A 7,084-nucleotide genomic window follows, 5' to 3' on the forward strand; every position below is an offset into this window, starting at 1 on the left:
AGTCCTTAAATCCTTTTTTAAGATCCTTGCACGATCCCTTAAAGCAAATGGTGCAAGCACCAAGCAGAACAAATCTGCACATTTTCTTTGGAAAGTTTGATTCATCCCTTTAACACTGAACCGTTTAAATTCGACATATTAAGCCAAAATCCAAAACATGGTGTAGAATAAGAATTAAAAAACAGGGAGAGTTTTGTGAATAAACAAATGATTGTAATATTACTCGAGAAATATTAGTTACAAATCACAGGCACAAACTTGTTATATCTGTGCTCGCTGTGTATTGGCAAGAATCTGGCAATGCGATACACATCTTGATACAGAAGTTATGATTCAGTATATAGTGTGTGTTTTTTTAGTGTTATAGTGTTTTTTTTAATGTCATAATATACAGTAGATCAAGTTTCAGAACTGACTCACTACAGAAAAATGTGGACTAAAATCATAACAAATAAAATTGGGCTCACTGGATCCACAAGAGTATCAACTTTCCTGTTATAAACAATTTTTGCAACTCCAAGACTGTCAGCATGCATTCATTCATTCATTCATCTTCAACCGCTTATCCCGGGGTCGGGGTCGCGGGGGTGCTGGAGCCGATCCCAGCTGACATCGGGCGTGAGGCGGGGTACACCCTGGACAGGACGCCAGTCTATCACAGGGCACATAGAAATACACCATTTTTAGAGTAGGACAAAAATAACACATTTACACTGCATGCAAAACACTGTAGGATTGATGCCCAAAACTGCATGGGATCAGCATAAAGTGGGCATGTCTGTCTGTAAAGGGGAGACTTGTAGGGACCTAAGGAATAATAGTTTTTATTTGATTTAAACAATTGCCATTTCTCATAGTCCTTTATTATCACACTTTCACACACACATGCACTCTCAAACCAAATGATATTTACTGTATTTATTGAGTTGAATCTTTGAGATTATTAGCATAACACTGATTGGTTGGTTGATATTGCCAGTGCCTATGTGCATCTGTGTATTCATGTATTTAAGTGTGTATGCACATAAATGGAATCCATCTCCTATTCTCTGTTTGCAGAAAAAGAGTGTCCATATACCCACCATGGTTGCAAGAGAATACACACCGCTTTTAGCTCCGTCTATTATGGTGTTCTCAGTCCAAGGCCGCGTGCCATTCAGGCGGGGCTCTCAGAGCTCACATCCAAACCTCTGCCGCCTTCAATTAGCATTTAACTCATGAGTGTCAGTCAGTGTCTCCTTGTTCACCAAAGTAGCTGCTGGGAATTTCTCCCTGTCTTTACAATCATCTGCTCCCACTCTGTCTCTCTTTTCTGTCCTCCACCTCTCTCTCTTTCTTGCCTGTGCTGTCTTTTTTTCACAGTTCTACTCATTGAGCTGTTGAAGCAAATAAAACAATTTCAGTGATAAATAAACAAGGCTGTTCATTTTCTGTCATCTTAAATGTGCTGTACTAAAATTTTTTTTTTTTTTGTTGCCTCTACACAGTTCTCATTGACCGTTCCCCAACTTGTCAAATACCAACACTCGTCGCCATCTGATAACAACCGTAGGCTGTACTGTATATAACAATGGACAATGTTCCTCCACTCGCTCACACTGTAATCTTGCACCCAGAGTCCACACAGTAGGGATCGGGAGGCAGAATCACATCGTCAGGTGTCAATCATGACATGTCACCCCGATTTTATAGCATCAAATAGTTCGATTATTAAAAAAAAAAAAAACATTCAAGGAAAACGAACACTAGAACAAACATCAGCGTATTAAAAAACTACTGACATTGACTGAAACCATCTTTGGGAAAAATTAATTTGGGGTGTAATTTGAGGTTTTAGTTTTGCTCATATCCCATTCACTAACAAGGAGGGGGCGGGATTTAAGACCTATACTGCAACCTGCAATCAGGAGGCAATCCAGATGTTTTAGCTTCACTTTTGGGGTGCCGTCAAGCCGTCCATCCTTATAAACAGTCCATTATACTGACGCACAAGGCACACAAGCAGAAAGTGTATCGGCAACTAGTTTGACAGTTTGATTTATCAGTAAGAGCAATTTTTGGAGCCAATATGCTAAACATTCTCAAACGTGAGGATTTGTTGCCAATCTGTCATAAATGATCATATTTGGGGGATTTTTTTTAGTGGTCGAATAAAACATTACATTTTAAGATATCACCCTTCTTAAATTTCATAAACACAATCATTCATTTATACATTGAGAAGATCAAAAATTGAATTGATTTCATAAAAAATACTTGTAGTTGCAACCCTTAATTCAATGTATCGTGCAGTTTCTTTCGAGAAACTTTAGCTTTGTTTTGTGTGTGATCTGACCCTCGCGAAGATAACATCTTCTTTGGTATAAAAGGATCGCCCTTTTTTGTCACATGTACAAGTTCATACAGAAAATCTTTTTGCTCTCTTCTGCGGATGTTTTTGCTGCTTTTATTATCTACATTTTATTTTTGTTTAATGTGTTTTTGTTGTTGTTGTTGTGGCATTTCACCTTTACTGAGAAGGAGACCATGTGTCTCAGTGAGAGGATCTGTATTAATAAAAGTCAAATAAAACTGGAAGCTTTGACAGTGTAGATACAGACAAGTAGAGAAAAGGGGGGTATGACATGCAGCACATGTTCTCAAGAATCTAACCAGGAATGCTGCAGTCGAATGGTACATGTCTAAACCACTAGGCACCATCTATTTTGTATGGATATACTACTATTACAGCTGTTTTTCAATCCACCTGCATGCATCATATTGTGCTGCATGACTCTCAATAAAACCATAACGAGAAGAAGGACTTTAAAATGTGCAAAACTATTACCAATGCCAATAGAGTCCTTCATTTGATACCTTTTTTTCTTCTACTTCATTCCATACATGTCATGTAAATTGAAGCATTCAGTTGCGTAAAATGCCACCAGCACTTCTCTGCATTGCTATAAAATATCCATTAAATTTAGTTTAAAACTGCACATGAAGTATAGTTTGGGCCCGACTTCACCACTCTACATACTGTAGGGGTTGTAGCCGCTGCAGCAGCATTAATTTAAAGATGGGCTGTGAGCAAAACAATACAAATATACTTTGTTTTCCATAAAGTATCGAGTACTGATACCCAACTCTAACAAGCAGTTAGGTGGCCATGCATCCACAGCTCGGTTGTCAATTACTCTGTGGATCCGATGAACACCTCTGATCGTTTCAGAAGAGTTTATTAAGAAGTGATTTCAGTTATTGTACGTAAGCCTTGACAGTCAACAGTATGATTTATTTATTCAACAGGCAACGAACCCTCAACGGCTCAGAGCCCCTCTCCATGGGCAGCCCCCTCGCTCTGTCATCTCTCCATTAATGCATGTACAGTACATCGTTGTATTCTGTTTTTTTTCTGTCTACAGTCGACACTTTTGATTATGTTCTCCTTTGCTGTGACAGAACTTTGCAGAACATATTTTAAAGCTGCAGAAGGGTTTAGTAATATGGCCTTAAAATGATATCACGATATTTATGATACGCAGGGAATTGTCCCCTCAGGTCTAGCAAACAATGATTATTTTTTAGTTATTAATGAATTCATTTTCTGCATGATTGGTCTATAAAATATCAGAAAATGTCCAAGATAATTTTCCGAACGGACATTTTCAAGACTAATGTGAGAAAGTTGTTATTATTTTTTTGCCCAGCCAACAGTCCAAAACCAAAAGAGAAAATTACTTTACGATCATGTTAAAGGAAAAGCTGTCAATCTTCACATTAGAGAAGCTGGAACACTTCATGTTTGAATATTTTCCTGAAAATGGACTAATAATAATCGCTTACCATAATAGATTTTGATGAATTTAAAAAAAGTTGATGAAATAATGAATTAAAAGACACATTAGCTCACATCCCCACCTGGCTGTGACTGACTTAAAACGGCTGTTCTGATCATTTGACATGAAGCAAACATACGATGTGATCGATCAAACGATAGGACTTGTCTCACAGTTAATTACTAGATGAAGGCCTTTTATGGTTCTCTGCTGTGGGATGTAGCTACTCTGCTCATTTCATTTGAACGTTCATATTATCAAACCTCTTTCACATTACTGAATTCACTCCTCTTTATGAACCAACATCTCCACAGCCAGCAGCCATTTCTCCTGTCATTACTTAAACTAAGCTCCTGCATGGGTATGTGTCCATATACCCTCTATACTACCAACATTATTCACACTGCATTCAGTGCTTGTTGTTATTGTTGTTGTTGTTCTGTCCTTCCAAGGCTGCACATCTCATTTCATCTGAAATATGCATCATATGGCTGCAGTCATAATATACTGTTACAGCCACCATATGATCACTTATTCACATCATCTGTCTGAGAGTGTAATGATCACTTCCTCAGTTTAATCAACCAATGGTTATTTTACCATACTAACTGACAATAAAAGCATCATAATCAGTCCAAACCTCTCAAAAACATCTGCATACACATAACAAGGACACACATATAGTTCATGACACACGCGCACACACACACTCATCCATCAAGCCGCTCTCCATCTGTATATCCAAGGGTCTCCTGCGACCTTCCTCCCAACAAGGCCAAGGGACATTCATACTGATTTATTCAAAGGGACGGTTCTCATTCAATTTTCTCCATATTCATAAGCGTGTTTCGCACCCCCGCTCTCGTTTTCCTTTTCAGCTTTAAATTAAAGGTACAGGAACGAGCCAGGCCTTTCATCTAGGGCTGGGGGTGGAGGGCTGTGGGAAGAAAGCAAAGGAGCGTGTGTGTGTGTGTGTGTGTGTGTGTGTGTGTGTGTGTGTGTGTGTGTGTGTGTGTGTGCGCGTATGTGTGTGTGTGTGTGTGGTGGGGGTGGAGGGTTGTTGGGCGAGAGAGGCAGGGATTGGTAGTGGTGAGACTCTCTCCACTCTGTATTTATTAGCCCCTTCTCTTTCCCTTTTGCCCCCCCCCCCTTCTTCTCCCCCTCCTCCCCCAGCGACACCTGGCGAAAAATGATTCATTAATTCAGAAAGCAGCATTTTTGAAAGCCGTATTTCAAAGGCTTCGACAGGAAAGAGAGAGGAGCTGAGTGGGGTTGGGTGAGCCGAGAGAGCTGAGCGAACAGGAGGAGGCGGAGATGGAGGAGGTGGAGGAGAGGGCAGGGGAGGGCAGAGCCAAGGTGTTTGAAGGGGCAGAGTACTCTTCAAGTTTCTGTCACGCCAAAGATCAAGCTGGGGATGACGGAGGGCGGGTGGAAAGGATACATGGGGGTTTACTTCAAATTTAGTCTGCTCATATTTACTGGAGCTCCATGCAGGTGGCTTTCAATTGGCAATAACAGGATGAGAGTGTCTGGAGATTCAAACAACATGTGGTGAATGGAATCGTAGTTTTGGGGACAGATAGAAATATTGCATTAATGCTCATTATTAAACACCGGTCGGTTAAATCAGAAGATTCTTCCAAGTCACTGTGGCTCCAACGCATTAACTAACACACACACATTTATACACACGAGCAGTAAACACCAACAGTGGGATCATGTGTCGGCCACTCCCAGTCCAGCTGAATCTTTCATATGGCTGCAGATGATGTGGTTAATTATGGATGGCAGGACAAGCCAGGATCCTTAGCCTCAATTAGACAGGGCCACAGGGTTATTGACCTGAGCAACTACTGTCAGTGCCTATTACACACTACACATGGCCAGTGACAGCGAGAGGGGCTGGGGGTGGAGGGCAGGGGCTGGGTTACAAGGGCTTCGGCTGTATTATTTTCTTTCCCAGCAAAAAGCGACTTAGACACACATACACCTGATCGGAAACCCACAAATGAAGACGCAGTTGTCTCAAGCAGGCTGATTTTGTAATCAGTGGAATTAATCATATTATTACTTATTATTTGTGTGTGTATGTGTGTGTGTGTGTGTGTGTGTGTGTGTGTGTGTGTGTGTGTGTGTGTGTGTGTGTGTGTGTGTGTGTGTGTGTGTGTGTGTGTGTGTGTGTGTGTGCGTGTGTGTGTGTGTGTGTGCGTGTGTGTGTGTGTCTGTGTGTGTGTGTGTATGCGTGTGTGTGTGTGTGTGTGTGTGTGCGTGTGCGTGACGTTACACAGCTTTATTCTTGGTCTAAATGTAGTGAAGTTGTTTAATTATAAGTTTCTGTCTGACCAACCTTGCCAAGACTGTTATTTCAAACTATTTCTTTAGCTTGATGTGACTAAAAATCTTGCTTTGCTCTTATTACACAGTGTATGGGTATTGTAATTTGTGCCATTATTTCCTTTGATTGCAATAACGTTATACTTTACGAGTTCACTGCTGGGATATAGGATCACGGAAACATCGCTAAAAAGAAGTCAGACAGGGAAAGAAACAAGTGGGCAGCTACTCGTAAAAGTTTTTAAGCAAACCCCAAGGCTAGCCACACTTATCTTAAAGTGAAGATGGAAGTGTACTGTAATATTATGACCCAAAATGTCATTCACCCTTGAGTTGAACTTAGGGTTAGGAAAGAACGTAGCATGGCTTAAGCTGAAATAAGTACCAACATTGGCTCTCTGTAAGAAAGTCGCACATATCGTTGACCCGTCTGTCCACCTGGCCACCTCCCTATGCTCCTGATGGTTATAAGTACTACTGGAACATAAACATATATGTCATTTTTGTGCAATACCTGACAGCAAAATGCTGATGACTTTGTTTTTCTTGGAAAGATAGCCTCCAGTGTTGGAGGGGCTTAATACCGGCAGGTGCGTGCATTAGTTTTACCTCCAAATGAAGAGGTATAGATAATGTTGCTAAACTATTAGCTTGTTTAATACCTGACAGATTGTCTGAGCACTCGTGTTTCTTATAACAAAGGCCGCAATGTCCCTGTGTTTGTCAGCACTTAACCTATTGAGCCCAGTTGTATTATTACAACTGAAACAAGACAAAAGCTACAAATGCTTACGTTGTAATAAACTGGAATTTTCCTTTTAAAAAGCTCACAGAACAGAGTATTTCCATGCGCTATCAATAGAAGACATAACATTTTGTGTAATTATCTAACCTTGCTGCTACCCTATACACTTTTTTTCTGTATCATCCTG

This window comes from Echiichthys vipera, assembly GCF_963691815.1.
Source record: "Echiichthys vipera genome assembly, chromosome: 10".
NCBI classification, from domain to species: domain Eukaryota; kingdom Metazoa; phylum Chordata; class Actinopteri; order Perciformes; family Trachinidae; genus Echiichthys; species Echiichthys vipera.